Source organism: Panthera tigris, chromosome A3, assembly GCF_018350195.1.
Source record: "Panthera tigris isolate Pti1 chromosome A3, P.tigris_Pti1_mat1.1, whole genome shotgun sequence".
Classification (NCBI taxonomy): Eukaryota; Metazoa; Chordata; class Mammalia; order Carnivora; family Felidae; genus Panthera; species Panthera tigris.
In genome coordinates, this window is record NC_056662.1 from 122,410,261 (window position 1) to 122,428,155 (window position 17,895).

At 36.5% G+C, this 17,895-nt stretch overlaps 1 long non-coding RNA gene across 1 annotated transcript in view; it reads left to right on the forward strand.

Moving 5' to 3' along the window:
* The window catches only part of LOC122237070, a 69,910-nt gene extending 54,809 nt beyond the window's left edge, over nt 1–15,101 (forward strand). The window contains exons 5-6 of the long non-coding RNA XR_006215278.1: nt 1,079–1,184; nt 14,941–15,101. This is a non-coding gene — a long non-coding RNA (uncharacterized LOC122237070). The remainder of the gene's footprint in view (nt 1–1,078; nt 1,185–14,940) is intronic.
* Nucleotides 15,102–17,895: the final 2,794 nt, after the last annotated feature.

The following is a 17,895-nucleotide window of genomic DNA, read 5'->3' on the forward strand; positions in this document are numbered from 1 at the left end:
TATTTTTGAGAGAGAAAGAGAGACAGTGCAAGTGGGGTAGGGGGCAGAGAGCGAAAGAGAGAGAATATAAAGCAGCTCCAGCCTCTGAGCTGTCAGCACAGAGCTAATGTGGGACTTGAACTCATGAACCATGATATCATGACCTCAGCCTAAGTCAGATGCTTAACCAACTGAGGCATCCAGGTGCCCCCACACTTATTTTTAATATAGAGATTACCTTGGGAACAAAGAAGTGTTAATACTTTCTGTCCTCCCCAGTTTGAGAATCTCTGTTGTCCTGAGTCAGGTCTTCTTGGTGAACTATAAAAGTGGCAGATGTGAGTGACCACCATGTGTAAACAAGGATCAAGACAGGAAGCTCACCCGAGAATGAGTGGTTACCCTCCATCCCTCTTTAGCACAGCAAGCCTAGAAGATTCCTGACTTAGCCAGCTCTGAATTTATGTATACAATGAACCCTGGCTATGGGATTTAATTTCCCATTTTTTATTTGTCACTTGAAAATACTGGCTTACCCCAGCTCTGGTTCCAGGATGAACACACCTTGGCGCAGTGTGAGAGTGTCATCAGGTGCTCACAGCCCAGTAAGGCCATTTGGAACAGAAGGAAGAATATAAATAAAAGAAACCAAGTGCATTAGCAACTCACTTTTCTCCATATGTTAAGATAATTACAGCTTCCCTTCTTCCCACATGGCCTTCAGACTCTCTAACATTAAACATTTCACTGTTGTTGCGTTTTTTTTCCTTTTTTTGTTTTTTGTTTGTTTGTTTTCAGTATACAAAGGAGGAAGTTGAGTTATTTGCACTACACAAAAATAAGAAAATAACACAGTTGAATGGTCAGGGAGTCTGTGAAAGTTTCTGACAGACAAAACCACTGCTGAGAGGTCCCTAGGAGAATCTTTTACCCTGTGTGCAAAATGAGCAGATACTGAGCCCAATCACCTGGGTCACCTTTCTTGTAACTAAGCCTTGAAAATCATACGTGGAGATCATCATGGTTCTATTTTTGCTGTTTTTTTTTCTTTTCTTTTACATTGTTTCCTTTTTTCTCCCCCCAATTCTATACTTTATAGTTTCTCGAAGGCAAGAAGGAGAAAGACAGCCATGAATCCTCACTTTCACAGAATCAGTGAAGAGAAGACAGGCAACATATGCCACTGGGGTAGAGTCCACATCATGGTAAGACCAATGGAGGCTTTACTACTTAGTCATTATGTTTACAACCAGCCTTTAGAGAGGTGCATGCAAAAGCAAGTGAATGTCCATAGTCTTACAGAAATAAACAGCTGACAAATATTAAATGGAGACTGATATGTCCAGCAGAGCTATCTTCTTTCTATTGTTTCTCCTTCCCTCCTTTACCCCACAGAGTCACTTAGAGGATGCATTTAAGAAAAAAAAACTCAAATGTTCTTCATTGTCTCACCTTTAATGTCTCCTAAACTCATCCACTGCACATTTATAATGTCGTATAGAATATTGTTTCTTTAAAAGTCCAGATATTCTTGAAGAAGAAAGAATTGAGTGTAAATTTAAGTCAGCAGATTGCTTTTTTCCTAACCTTACCATGTGGGCAGAAGTTTTGAATGGCTGGAGGAAAGAATATTGTGGTGTGTGAGTTATTTTGAGGGTTTGGGACTTGGATATGACACTGGAGTCTAGGATTTTAGCCAAGAAAAAAAAGAGGTGGGGGGACAGCAAACTCTGCCAGTGATAAACTGGGGCCAGACAGTAAAGAAAGAACATAAAGGAATTCAAGAGGTACCAAAAGCCAACTTCTCAGTCTATCAGACACTAGATATTCAATACAGTTAGAACACTTTCAGAGGGTGGCAACTTCCTAATCACCATGTTTCTTTAGGATGATGCTGTTTATTATTAACAAAAGAAGTGTCTGGAAACACTTTCTGGCCAAGTTGGTTCTTGGCTACAGCAACCTTCTCCAGATTTATTATTTGATTTGTTGCTGTTTCAGTTTGATTTTTAATTGTGATGGGCTCAGTTTGAAAGCACTTTTATTTTCACACTGGAGATATATCCAAAGATCTCCAGAGTAGACTCTTCCTCAAAATTCTACTCATCAGCATTGGGTTGGTGTGTTGGAAGTGCTACCATCCACCCAGAGTTGGACACACTTCTGAGCCACCATGTGTTCTCAGTCTCCAGGTCACAGGACTCAACTACACATTTCATCCTCTTTGCCTGGTTCTTTTTCTTGCCCCATACGACTTTCAGTTCATGTCTTCTTTTGTTCCTGGCACGTTGCTACCTAGCATGTCTTCAGTAAATAAAGTTTTGGCATGTTACAGGCCTTTTTTCACACTGCTGCACTCAATGAGAACTTTCTGTTCGTTCTTTTTTCCAGTCACAATGTCTTAAAGATTGCAGGTTAATTCCTTCTTGTTAGATGCTTTATTCAAGAGCCTCCTGATTCTGGAAGATTCAGCTTTCAGTGGTTATTTTTAGTACTCAATTGATTCAAGCATATTCCACATTCTGAGGAAAAAAATCACTTCAACCAAGAGATCCTATCAATCACAGCGTGGTTTGCATGCTTATTTAGCTGGTTAGTAATTAAAGGCAGCTAAAAATACCAGGCATGCATGAATGGTGTGATTTTTATATCTTAGCTCCTTTCCAGAGAAGACACAAGTTCCATCAATCAAACAGTTGGTAGCTGAAGTCATTATCACTGAAATTAAGGCAATTATATACAAATGAATATTAATGAAGTATCTACTCAAAATTAGGGTCAGTTCTTAAAATGTAAAAAGAAATTGTAGAGAATCTAGGTTCACTGTTAATCCATTATAAAATAACTTAAGGACACACCTTCCATATTAAACTGTCACTACAGTTAAGAGGGCCCCATCACATTTATGTTATCTCTTGTTTCAGAGACAGATGATTTTACATCCATATTTTAGCCTTTACTTCAAGATTTCAAAATGGCCTATAAACCTACATTTAATATAAGCATACAACAACCCAATGAGAAAAGGGCACATATATATATTTATATATAAATAAACATATATATATATATATGTATGTTTTAAATCATATATATATATATATATATATATATATATATATATATATATGACATTTATTGTAATTTATATCGGTCTTTATAAATAAGGAGAGTATACCTGATGCTTTCCAAGGCTTGTTTTAGTCCTACCGTTCTATTGTTATAAGATTCCAAATGTGGAATGAGAACATATCACTTTAACAACTTTGGAAAAGCTAATGCTGGTACATAGTTTACAATTTGATCCTTTAGAACTCTATGGATAGGAGGGGTTCCTGGGTAGCTCAGTCAGTTAAGCATCTAACTTCAGCTCAGGTCATGATCTCATGGCTCATGGTTCAAGCCCTGCATCAGGCTCTGTGCTGGAGCCTGGTTCCAGTTCTGTGTCTCTGTCTCTCTCTGCCTCTCTCATGCTTGCACTCTGTCTCTCTCTTTCAAAAATAAACATTAAAAATTTTTTAAAAAAAGAACTCTATGGATAGGAAAGAATTTGTGAGAATGCAAGAGGTCTGAATTTTCTAGATATGCCTGCAGGCAATTAAAAGTCCCCAAATGGTACATTCTTAATTAAAAGCTGGTAGAAGCCCCCTGGTAAACAGGTGTATGCCTTCAAGCATGGCTACCAAATCCAGCAGCTCCAGGGACAACATTTATATCTGGGTCCATCCAAATGCTTCTCTTGGGGTTGTACAGTGCACAAACTGTGCAGCCATAGATGGTAGCCCTGTATAATAAATGATTTTGTACCACTTTATTTTTCTTATCATCATGTTACCTATTTGGTATATACATAGAAACAAAAGAAAGAAAGAAAAGAACACTGTTATGTGACTGAATATTGGGAGTGAAACAAATTTGGACTCAACAGGTCTTTGGGTTAGTCATGCCTCAGCCGAAAAAATCAATGAACAAGGCCTTTCAGATGGTCTCTAAAAGGAGCCAAAACCTAAGGAGCCACTCCTATTTCAAAGTATGCAGACCTTTGAACACTGGAAAAGAAGAATGAGAATAAGAAAGTGGTAGGGTAACTCTGGAAAACAGTATGGAGGTTCCTCAAAAAATTAAAAATAGAACTACCCTAGGACCCAGCAATTGCACTACTAAATATTTATCCAAGGGATACAGGTGCTGTTTCAAAGGGGCACATGCACCCCAATATTTATAGCAGCACTATCAACAATAGCCAAAGTATGGAAAGAGCCCAAATGTCCATCGATGGATGAATGGATAAAGAAGATGTGGAATATATATACAATGGAGTATTACTCGGCAATAAAAAAGAATGAAATCTTGCCATTTGCAACTACATAGATGGAACTAGAGGGTATTATGCTAAGTGAAATTAGTAAGTCAGAGAAAGACAAGTATCATATGACTTCACTCATATAAGGACTTAAAGACACAAAACAGATGAATATAAGGGAAGGAAAACAAAAATAATATAAAAACAGGGAGGGGGACAAAATAGAAGAGACTCTTAAATATGGAGAACAAACAGAGGGTTACTGGACAGGTTGTGGGAGGGGGGTGGGCTAAATGGGTAAGGGGTATTCAGGAATCTATTCCTGAAATCATTGTTGTACTATACGCTAACTTAGATGTAAATTTAAAAAAATAAATAAGAATTAAAAAAAAAAGAAAGAAAGTGGTAGGCTAACTGAGATACGATTCTAAAAGGATGGATCTTGAAGACAATAGGGGAATGCAAAAATGGTTAGCAGAGACAGGGAAAAGACATGACAGTTGTGTAGAAAGATACTCATTCTGACTGAATCCCATTGGCTCTGTTTTTAAGTTCTTGCAGTTCTTCCAGATTGCTCAGCTGCTTTTGAGAGAGGGGATCACTGTAGAATAGTAGTACCTCAAATAAAAGAAAATTTCATGGCCTAGGGTGCTTGAAAAATTGCCATATGTAGAAGCGGGAATACAGAATAGATATCCTCCTATTCCTTAGAACCCTGTGCAACACTACAGAATGATTTAGCTTTGTGAAGCAGTACTCAATATAAAGTACTATAGTTCATCTGGTTAGGATCATATAGCTTTCTACTAAGATCAGGTACAACTCACCACTCTTTTTCACTATTTTATTGGAAGTTCTGGCAAATGCAACAAGGCAGGAAGAGGAAATTAAAGGTACATAGACTGGGAAGGAAGGTGAAATCTTGTCTTCATTTGCAGACGACATCATCATCTATGTAGAAAATCCAAATGAATCTACACAACAGTTCCTGGAACTAATAAGCATAATAGCAAGGTTGCAAGACACAAGGTTATTATACAAAAGTCAATTGCTTTCCTATATACCAACAAAGAAAAATGGGAATTTGAAATTAAAAATACAATACCATTTATATTAGCATCGCCCAAAATTAAATACCTAGGTATAAATCTAACAAAATACATAAAAAATCTATATGAGGGAAACTACAAAACTCTGACAAAATAAATCAAAGAAGATCTAAATAAACGGAAAGATATCCATACTCATGGATAGGAAGACTCAATATTGTCAAGATGTCAGTTATTTCCAACTTGATCTATATATGCAATGCAATCCCAGTCAAAATCTTTGAAAGTTATTTTATAGATATCACCAAACTGTTTTTAAAGTATTTACAGAGAGACAAAAGACCCAGAATACCCAACACTATATTGAAGGACAATAACAAAATTGGAGGACTGATACTACCCAACTTCAAGAATTACTATAAAACTACCTAATCAAGACAGTGTAGTATCGGAGAAAGAATACACAAATAGATCAATGGAATGGAACAGATATCCCAGAAATAGACTCCCATAAGTGTAGTCAACCCTTGACAAAGGACCAAAGACAATACAATGAAGCAAATATAGTATTATCAAAAAATGGTGGGGCGCCTGCGTGGTCCAGGCAATTAAGCATCTGATTCTTGACTTTGGCTCAGGCCATGCTCTTACAGGAGATTGAGCCCTACATCAGGCTAAGATTCTTTCTTCCTCTCCCTCTGTCCCTCCCCTGCACAGATGCACTCAAGCATGAGCTCTCAACCTCTCTCTCAAGAAACAAAACAAAACAAAAACAACAACAACAAAAGAAATGATGCTGGAACAACTGGGCATCCGCATGCAAAAAAAAAAAAAAATCATCTAGATACAGACCTTACTATGTTCACAAAAATTAACTTAAAAACAGATCACAAATATAAATATAGTATATTAATATAAATATAATATAAAGATAATATAAAGATAAATATATATTTATTTTGATATAAAGATAAATATATATTTATATTTAATATAAAGATAAATATATATAGTATAATATAGCAAAATATAAATATAGTATATATAAATATAGTATATAAATATAGTATATACATAATATATATAAATATAGTATAATATAAATATAGTATAATATAGCAAAACTATATTTTTAAAACTTTAAAATAATATAGGAGAAAACCTAGGTGACCTTAGATGCACTGATGCTTTTTTTAGGTGTAATACCAAAGACAAAATCCATGAAAGACATCATTGATAATCTGGACTTCATTAAAGTTAAAAACTTCTGCTTTGTGAAAGGCAATATCGAGAGAATCAGAAGACAGAACATAGACTTGGAGAAGATATTTGCAAAAAACACATCTGATAAAGAAGTGTTACCTAAAATATATAAAGAACTCTTAAAACTCAACAAGGAAACAAGCATCCTGATTATAAAATGGGCCAAAGGCCTTAACAGACATATCACCAAAGAAGATATACAGATGGAAACTAAGCATATAAAAAGATATCCCCATCACATGTTACCAGGGTATTTAAAATTAAAACAACAATGAGATTCCACCACATACCTATTAGAATTAACAAAATTTGGAATACTGAGAATAACTAATGCTGGTGGGGATGTGGAGCAGTAGGAACTGTCATTTATTGCTGATGGGAATACAAAATGATACAGCTACTTTGGAAGCCAGTGTGGTGGTTTCCTACAAAACTAAATGTACTCTTACCATATGATCCAGCAACTGAGCCCCTTGGTGTTTACCCAAAGGAGTTGAAAACTTATGTCTATACAAAAACCCGCACATGGATATTTATAGCAGCTTCATTCATAATTGTCAAAACTTGGAAGCAACAAAGATGTCCTTCAGTAGGTGATGGATATATAAACATCTGGACAGTGGAATATTATTCAGTGCTAAAAAGAAATGAGCTATCAAGCCATGAAAAGACATAGAGGAAAGTTAAATGCATATCACTAAGTAAAGTAAGCCAATCTAAAAAGGCTGCATATTGTATGATTCCAACCATATGACATTCTGGAGAATGCAAAACTACGGAGATGGGAAAAAAATAAGTGGTTGCAGGTCCATGGCGAGAGGCAGAGGAGGAGGAGAGATAAACAGGTAGAATACAGAGTATTTTTAAGGCAGGGAAAATAGTCTATATATGATATAATGGTGAATAAATGCCATTTATACATGAAATGTATGAACGTTTCCCCAAACCCATAGAATGTACAACACAAACAGTGAACCCTATGGCACATTATGTACTTTAAGTGATTATGATGTATCAATATAGGTTTATCCCCGGTAAAAAAAAAAAAAAAATCTATCATTCTCATGAGTGGTGTTGATAATGGGGAAGGCTAGGAAAGTATGGGGGCAGGAGGTACATGGAAAATCTCCATACCTCCCTCTCAACTTTGCTGTAAACCTAAAACTTCTCTTAAAAAAATTAAGTCTTAAAAAACATGTGTATAGGTATATTCACAGTGTAACTAAAATCAACCTTTAATGGAAATTGTGTAAAATACTCCAGAGAGATGGAAAATACATATACACACATATACACATATTCTTCCTTGAAGATCTTCAGTTTGCAGCTAGGATTGAAAATGACTACAGTAAACTGTAGGCTGCTGCTGAGTAAATGTTGTATCCCATTTTCCCCTAACTCATACATTGTGAATTCTAGATAAATGTCTGTTTTTAAATAAAAAGTTTGTTTTTTAAAAGAAAATCAATGCAGTACACAATCAATGGAAGAATCCCATAAATATACTACAGTCACAATATTTGTGGTCAGAACTATGATAGAGCTATTTTCAGGGTGCTATGAAGTTTAAAGAAAGTCACTTCAACCACACTAGGCATTGTAGTCACCCTAATACAAAGCCCATGCATATTTCCTACCTGGGCATTGAGAACCTACTCAGGACAGGGAGACACCAGCAATATTAAGTATATGAGTTGTGGCTATGGGTTCAACACAACCTTAGAACTTGCATGCTTCTCACTTCTCTTCCCAAAGCCCCCTTAAGGAACAGTTTGGTTAATTCAGCAGTATAACTAATTCAGAATATTTTACAATACATTTTAGGAACTAAGCCACAAACTCATGCACATGTGATATTAAGAGATTCACTCTCAAGTGTCTTAATATCACGTTAGGAATGAACCCCCCATGCACTCAGAAAATCCTATGTCTCCAAATTCTAAACTCCAAGTGTAATTTGCTGTTCTGTTGATAGCATCCACAATAAGCTTTCCTGAGTCATTTTTTATAGAGGCAGTCCTTCTTGAAATGTAGAGTGATATGGAAAAGGGAGTTATTATTAGGTAGTTTTCATTTTAATTATACTACTGTGAAACAACAGGCTAAATATAAAATTTACATGACTCTGAGGATGCTAATTCCTCCATTTACCTACCTTTTCATTCATTTATTGTATTCTTTCAATTTTAAATAATGAATTCTTTCAAAAATATAGAAAATCATAGGAAATTGAATCAGAGCCATTCATGCATTCAACACCCAGATGAAAAAAGACATTTACACTCTGCCAAATGGCTTTAGAATTCCTTGTGAAGATAACTTTACAGATGCAGCAAAATGCCTACCTATCTCTTCCCTTCCCTTCTTCCCTCTCTTGAGATAGTCTGCTATGGCTGAGATGTACTATCAGTCATTGTTTTTTACTTCTATTGTACCCATGTTTTCACCACCCGTGAATCAGGCTTTTGGTGGTTCCTACAAATATAAGTCATGCATTTTAATTATTAAAGAGTATCATTTATCAGTTTATTCATTTATTTTATTGTGGGCCAGTTGGGTTGTTTACATTTTTTACTATCACAAACATTTTTACAGTGTCGCAACTAGTACAACATATATTTTGCACATGTATGAGAGTTTCTCTGGAGAACACATTTATGGAGTAGTTGGACTGCTGGGGCATTGGGTACGTATATTTTTACCTTTACTAGACTGCCAATTACTCTCCAAGTGATTGTGTCAATTCTCACATTCGCTATGCATAACATTGCCTATTTCTACATAATTTTTCAAAAATTGAGTTTTGCCATATTTGTAAATTTCTACAAATTTGACAGATATAATATTATTCATATTGATCTTAATTAGCATTTTTGTTCTTGTTCAAAATTCTAGTTTATTATATTTACATTTGTATAGGTGATTTCAATATGCAAGATTTCTTTTATATATAAATATATATATAAACAAAGACATATATGTTTGTATATGTGTGTTTGCATGCAGAATCTATTCTGTCTTCTTTTGTGCTTCTCATTTACCCTGATTTCTCTTTGCTTCAATTTCACCTCAATTTCCTTTTTCCATTGAACTACATTTTCTTAGTCTCTTTTTTTTCTTTTGCCCCATCATTAAATTAAAAGTTCTATCTTTTTCATTTTTTCTTCAGTAGCATGCATGCTTGTCAAAATCTAAAGTTAATCACATTTTTATCCTCCTCCTGTATGATGCAGAGACCTCAGGCTGGTTTAATAAGCCAAACTCTTTCCGGCTTCCTTGTAACCATTTTGATAATACAATTTAAGTTTGCTTTTATGTCATAAAATAAGTTGATTTTACATTTATTTTTATAATGAATGCATATAGATTACTAGAATGTTTACTAATTTACTGCTTCTCATCCTTTTTTTGTGCATTCCACTTTATCCATCTATTTTTCAGTTATTATTTCTGAAATACATCCATTTAGTAATTGTTTCCTCAAGAGTTTGTGAATGGGAAACTCTCTCAGACTTTATATTTCTGAAAATGTATATGTTCCTCCTTCACTTTAACTCAATCCTATGTTCTTTTTTTGTTTTATTTTTGTTAGAATTTCTTGTAATTTCAACTATTCAGTATTTTCTCATCTCCTTGAGGATATTACTTATAGTTTCTTCCTCTTTTTTTTCACTCCTTCCATAGTCTATTTCCTCCAAGTTGCTTGTTTCTGATTGTTTTGGTAACAATGTTCCTTGTGGAGGATCCCCTCAGTGTCTGGTGACCCTCCATTCTCATAATTAAGAGGATAGTGGAACACTGTCAAACTGATTAGCAGCACTGATGTGGGAAGACAGATGCTGACTTCAGTTTTATACAAGGTGGTCTGGGTGACCACTGTTTAGCTCCTCACTCTACCCCACAGTATCTTCAGACCTTTCCCCTTCAGTTAGCTAGGTGATATAGGGCGAAATCTCCCAATCCTCCATGGTTCTGGGAGCCATGTTGGGACAAGGGGCTGGAGGACTGAGGTTCAGCATTCATTATACACATGCTCCTTTTCATCTCATGACAGTGGCTGGGTTCCCCCATTTCAGGGACCATCCATTTTACCATCTGTAGAGAATAAACATCGAGATTTCCTTGGTGGCGGGATAGCTTAGTCCCCAAAGTCATGGAATGAGGGAGGACATCTACATTCTCAAACAGATTTTCCCAAATACTCATTTTTTTTTTTACCTTCCTCATTCACTTCCAGTTTCAGAGGTATGTGGTGATTGTCCTATTGTGCAGGTTGCTGGACTTTTTTCTTTTCTACTTTATACAGAGAGAGGTCTGTAAGGGTCACTGGGTTTATGCAGGAGTCTTGTATATACTCATTACTTATCACAAATCCAAGTCTTATAAACCTTCCCATTAAAAACTTCAAAAGCCACACTTAATACCTGCTCTCAACCTCATGGCTGCCCCCTTCCAGCCCTTGCCCTAGGTGGCCAAAGAGTGAATGGGGCTTGGTAGGTAAGTCCAGGAGAGGGTGGCCACAGCATCAATTTCATGTACTCACTGCTCTTAATTTCAGATCCCTCTCTACTTCTGGATGAAATTCTCATGCATTTAATTTCTTTAAGAATTCATTTATGTATTTCAAATATTTCAGTAGCATTTTTGTGAAATTTTACCTAGCTTTTAAAAATGTTTGTTCTAGGGGCACCTGGGTGGCTCAGTCAGAAGAATCTGACTTCAGCTCAGATCATGATCTCATGGTTCTTGAGTTAAGAGTCCCAGGATGACCCTGCTTCATATTCTGTCTCTCTCTCTCTCTCTCACCCTCCCCCACTCATGTTCCATCTCTCTCAAAAATAAATAAACATTAAAAAAATGTTTATTCTAGGTCAATTCCAGTTAACTCAGTCTTATCATTTTCTAAGAACCACAACTCTTCATTTACCTAATACAATGGCAACCATTTATTGAGTGCTGATTGTGGACCAGGGACTCATCCTTATACTATTCCAACTGATAAGCCATCACTGTCCACATTTCACAGATGTGAAAACAGAGATAGATGGAGGGCAAATTATTCTCTGAAGAATGAATAGCCAATTAATTGACAGAGCTGGGATTTAAAACCAGGTTTGTCCATCTCCTAAGCCCATGTACAGTAAACCAACCAATCTCCTATGAGCATTAATAAAGACTATAGGGATATGCCAGCTGCCTCCAGGGGAAGGGCAAGCAAAGCCATGTTTGTGGGTGTGTGGGTATGTGTGCCTACTTATGTATAGACGTGTAGGTGTGCATAGAGAGTATTTACAACATAGTGCTATCGTGATACTTGTTTCAGGCAGTGCCACTTTTCACTAATTTGCCTTCTTTCTCTGTGCTCATTCAACAGCATCCAATAAATACCTTATTTCCCTTCTTACTTGCTTTCTATTTTATTCTGTACTTTCTGCTGAAAATGCCTGTTGTGTGCAGGCAGATGAATGTCACAGCATGCACACTGCTTTGTAACACTAGGGACTATGAACAAGAATAATACTTTGAAGTAAAAAAGTAGTGGAGACATGGAAGATGAGGAGGCTGTACAGAGACATCATAGAAAATAAATGTGTGTGACTCTGTAAATTTCAAAAGGAAGCCACGATATGTGTAATATTTCACTTTTGTTGAATAAATTGTTAATAGTAAAATGCATCTCTATGACTTTAAAGGTAGAAACATCATCTTAAAAATGCTCTTATTTCACGGGCCTATCATAGTAGGTACAGAATAGTCATTTAACAAATATTTGTTAAGCTGGAAGGGTTATAAATTGGGAAACCTTCAATTCATATTAACATTGTATATTTTATTATATTTCCAAGTGAATAGTGTGGTCCTGTTTTAGCCTTTATTTTTAATAAATCATAGAGTTTAATTCTCCAAGATATCCTAACTTACTTTCATCCTCGTACGGAATACTCAAGACCATCCCTTGATATCAGGATCTGTATTCTATAGTTCTGATGCATTTATCATTTTACCCAGCTCAGTGACTTGTGCAAAGTAGGTCCACAGTACGTACATCACTAAAGATAAGGGTTCTCGTTTCTTTGGAAAAATAGAATGTATACTTAGTGGCATAAGGACAGAAGACAGAGCGCATAGACAGGTACCTGGAGGTGCTAGAGGAATCTGAATTATATGGTTCCTCTTCAGGCTCAAAGCAAGATGGCTAGAAACACCTAAGGTTAAGGTTCTTCACAGGACTGTTGTCGCACATTGTTCATGTCACAACTACATGTCACCTCCTTGTGGAAGCTGGAATGGCAACTTTAACTAAAATAGGATCCCCTTTCTTCTTTCTTCTCCCAGTTACTCTCTTTACACCTGCTTAGAACTTATTGGGATTTGTATTTATTTAATTCTCCTTTTAGTCGATTTCTGACTCTCCTTCTAGACTCTAAGCAGCATGAAGTCAAAGACCAAGTCTTTTTCACATACCCCCAAAATGAGTAAAGACCCAGTGTTTATTTAATATTTTTAAAGTTTATTTATTTATTGAGAGAGAGAGACAGAGAGACAGAGAGACAGAGAGAGAAGGAGAGAGAGAGAATCCCAAGCAGGCTCCATGCTATCAGCTCAGAGCCCAACACAGGACTAAAACTTAAGAACAGTGAGATTATGACCTGAGCCAAAATCAAGAGTTGGATGCTTAACTGACTGAGCCACCCAGACACCCTTATTTAATGAATATTGACTTCAGTGAAGTCATTCCCTTTCTCTTTCCTCTTATTTAACCCAGAAATAAGAACTGTTATTCAGAGCATATAGTGGCCACTCAACTTGCCACTACTTTATTTCCTTGCTTAGTACAAGCTTCCGGGCTATACATCCCAGGAAATGTGCTTCAGAGAGTTATAGAGTCTCTCTGCAGTTGAAATGCTCTTTCCATGTAAAATCCTCCTGTGCTTTCTCTACTGCTCAGCAGCAGTTGAGAAGCAAGTCACTTGTGCAAACTCTGAAAGACTATTGATAAAAGTAAAAGGATGACATTTGCTTCTGGCAGTTGTACTCAAAGGTATGTGCCTGAAAGTCAGAGAAAGATATCATGAGCCATAGGAAGTATGAGAGATCTCTGAAGAGAATATAGGAAAAAGATGCTCACAGGGTAAGGGCACTTTTCCACTGTGCTTGGTAGAAAGAACAGCTCTAAAACTGAAAGAAGAGTAAATGGGTTTAGTAGACAAGGCCAGGAGAGAGATTGCAGCAAACGGACTCTCATTTCTTATGCATCATGACCTTGAGCCTTATTGGAGCTTCTGTGTGAGTTATACTCCAGTGGTAAATAGAACTAAGGCCAGGGTTCACTGCAAACACTTGCACTGATATAACCTATCATGTAAACATCAAGAGAGAGTCAAACAGAAGGGAATAGATAAATCTGATCAAACATGTATCTAGTTTGACAAGAGACATATAAAAATAGATAAATAAAATATTTCTAGGAAGGAAATTGCCCTAAATTTTGTTGTATTTTAACTGAGATTTCATGGAAAATTCACCCGAGAAATCATCGGATTCCCAATCAGTGTTTTAATGCCGCCATTTATAGTGTTTCATGCTGCTTCATTGCCCAGGTAATTACTTTTCATCAACTTAAAATTCTCCAGTACTTTCAGCTGTAAAGTTGGTCTTCATTTCCCCACGTTGAAGTCAATTGCAACATGTTACTGACCCAGGCCTGCTGTCATCTTCCATTTGAATTCAGGTGTATGTGTAAGAGAGTCATTATTTACAGTGGTTTTTATGGATACTTAAAAACAGTACTTAGCAATAAGGATGGACAAATGGGTATATAGAATAAATGGATGTATAGATAGCAGGATGTGTTCTAAACGGGTAAGTAAATGAATGAGTGTTGTGCACCAAGAATAACTTCATTTATTATATTCATTCATTAATTCAGCAAACATTTAAAGTAAAACATTCTTTTTATTCTTAACTTCAAATGGGCAATTTATTAGCCAGGATTCAATTAGAGAAGCAGGATCCCTTGCAGTTATATAGATTAAGGGATTGACTATAGGGAGTTGACTACACAATTGTAGTAGTTAGTTTAATAGTAGCAGCTAAATAGTAGGTAGTTAAATAATCTATGTATGACTTGTGCTTTTGCATATGGTGGTGGAGGCTTAAGTCCACATGGCAGGAAGTTGGGAAGGAGAGATGGATATGAAGCTCTGGAGAGAAAGGACAAAGGAACCATGAGATGACCTAGATCTTATGATGATGCACTGGACCCCTTATCAATTTCTCACTGCCTCTAAGCCTTCACATTTGATGAGGCAGGTTAATTACAGAAGATGGTGCCTTTCTTCACAGATCTAAACATATACTTGACTGAGGAGCTGGAAAAACTGAAGAAGGTGACCCAGTGGTTGCTGGAGGCTGCATGCCTGGCTTTTAACTCCTGCCAACAGGGTAAGCCAGCAGACCTGTGACAGCACATGCTAACTTCAACAGCACCTGAACCTACACCCACCTTCTAAACATTAAATGGCTTGTAGAAATCTCTCATGTGGTTAGTTCCATCCCAGAACCACACACTAAGAATTCCGATAAATGAAATGATGACAGCCAGAGTGAGGCCTAGTAAGAGAAGGACGGGGAGTGCTTGGGAAATAACTCTTGGTGAGTATTGAGTCCCTGACTCCTATTCATCTCAGCCACAATGAATGTTTACTTTTTTATATTATGTTAGCCAGTACATCTTTTTTTTTCTGTTTGTTTAAGCCAGCTCTACTTGAACTTCTACTTGACAGTTAAAGAGATCTGATCAATGCATAGACTGCTTGATAAGTTGGAGTTTCTAGGTATGGAATGTAACTGGAGGAAGGTAATTCAACTGTGAAAACAGGGTTTAACATTTTTACATGCTCAAAACAATGAATTAGTGAATAAATGAGAGGTTCAACAATGAGAGACATTATGATGTATGCATTTGGAAAGTACAAGTGGATGATCAGTATTGACTTTTTCCCAGAAAAATTCCATTTGCATGAAATCGTCTCCAAATGAGCTGAAGTTCCAAAACAGACTTTATGGCACAATTCTATTGTCGCTTGTTATCATCACCGTGATTATAGAAATTTCCAACAGTGCAAAGACCGAGGCAATCCATGTCCAGTTTGTGCATTTGTTTTCCTTTAAATGCTCAGCAAAGTGCTAGCATCATTATGGACCAATAATTATAATAAATTAAGACAAAATTAATTTAATTAAATAATTCAGCACTTAAAGTTGATTCCTCTTGTGCTGTCAGTTCTGAGATTCCAAGATTTCTAGAGTGCTAAGAGAGAAAACAACGTCCCAGAAATTATTGAGTTTTTATACTTATTTTCCTGAATTTAATTTCTCTATTCTTACATGCTAGTGTTTAGTCAGGATTCCTTATGTTCCACAATGAAACAGTCTGGAGACATATTCTCTAGCAGTTCTAACCATTTGTGTTTCACTCTAGTAATTCATTAGAGAAAAGAAAGATCTCTCAATATACTCTCTTGAAGGTTTTAAAGCGAAAAAATCATTCTCAGCACTGTGTAGAAGATGCTGCGGACCCCCCCAATTCCTGGTTGCTGGCCAGGGAACACAGTTAATTACTTTGCAATCTTGTCTTTAGAAATGAGAAAGCAAGTGGCATTGAATAGGAAGATAAGTGAAGAGATTTTAACAGAAAGTGCAAACTAACTGCGTATGGTTGGAAATGCAGGTGTGCCATAGCCCAGGGCCAGCATGGCTCTTCTCACAGAGCTGTGTAAACGCTACCCTGCATGTGAAGAAGTCCAGGAAAATTACAACCATTTTTCATCTACACCACATATGTGGCTCTTCACTATGACTTTGTTGTGTGGTTGTTTAAATTAATTTTCTCTAACGTACCAGTTAGATGAATATACTGAAGACTTTATTTATGGTGGTCTATGCAAGTTGAAGCTCATTTTCTTACATAACAAGCAGTCTCTTGGTAAGGGGTCAAGGGCATTTGTTTAGAAGCAAAACAGTTTAAGGACTAGCACTCCTGTGATCCTCTTGACATTGTTCTCACAATAGACACATTAAAGTTGCAAGATGGCTGCTATAACCTCAAAATGTATGCTCCTTTCAGGAAAGAAAGGGGATAGCGGAAGCCATACCCAATGCATTCATTTACATTGATTCTTAAAAGTAAACATCTTTGCAGAACATCTAGCAGATTTCACTTATATCTCAATGGAAAGATTATGTCACATGCCTGCACATATGGCACAGGAGGCTGAGGTTCTGTCAGTAAGAAAGAAGGCATAAAAGGATACTGGGCGGGCCACCAATGGCTTTGGCTATATTTGCCAAGACAGTTATGGGTTCTTTGAAAACAGAAAGTCTATACTTCTTTCACATTATCTTTTTGCTTTAAAAAGTTTCTCATATACTCATTTTCCTTCTCTGACCATAATGGTGAGGAAATTGGCCTTTGAACCTCTGATGACATTTAAATTAAAAGTGAATCAACATTAGACATAAAGGCACTCACACTTATGACGCCTTAATGTTTCAAATTGACAGGTTAATGTAGACATTGCCCAATATAAGATTAGTCAAGTAAACTGGGAAAACTGAGAGAAAAGCAAATAAAACAGCAATAGCAACAACAACAGAAGTCCCAGATCTATACAAAACTTGGAGAAAGCATATTTTATCGGCATCCATGCAGGGAAAACAAATCTTATAAAGAAATCTATCTGTATAGATGATTTTGAAGACAATAATAGAATATCAAGAAATTTTTGAGGGAGTAAGAAAAGTAGCATTCTACAAATGTTCTTTTCCTTGACACTGATAAATACAGAAGTACAAGCTTAACTATGTGTGATTAAGACAAAAAGATGCTACCACCAGAATCAAAATGCACTACACAATTTTCAAGTGAGAAGAAGCAATAAGGAAGAACAAAAGTTTGAACAATAGTAAATGTGGGGAATAAGCTTAGGAATTCCCTGAGCTTGCACTGATGGGTTAACGAGGCATAGAATATTAGAAAGCCATAGGATGAACACACCCAAGTGGGGGTAAACAAGATTAGGTAAACCAGGCAAAGGCCCCCAGTATAGGACAAAGATATAGGAATAGAAAAGCCTCAGGATAAAAGCACCAAAAATGAGGTAAACAAGATTGGGTATTCAGGGCAGAAATGCCTCCCAACTTAGTATAATAGCAGAAAGCTGCTTTCACAGGAAGGAAGGACCAAAATAGGTAAACAGGTAAACAGCAGTGCAAGCTGCCCAGAGTGGAGCTAATTAA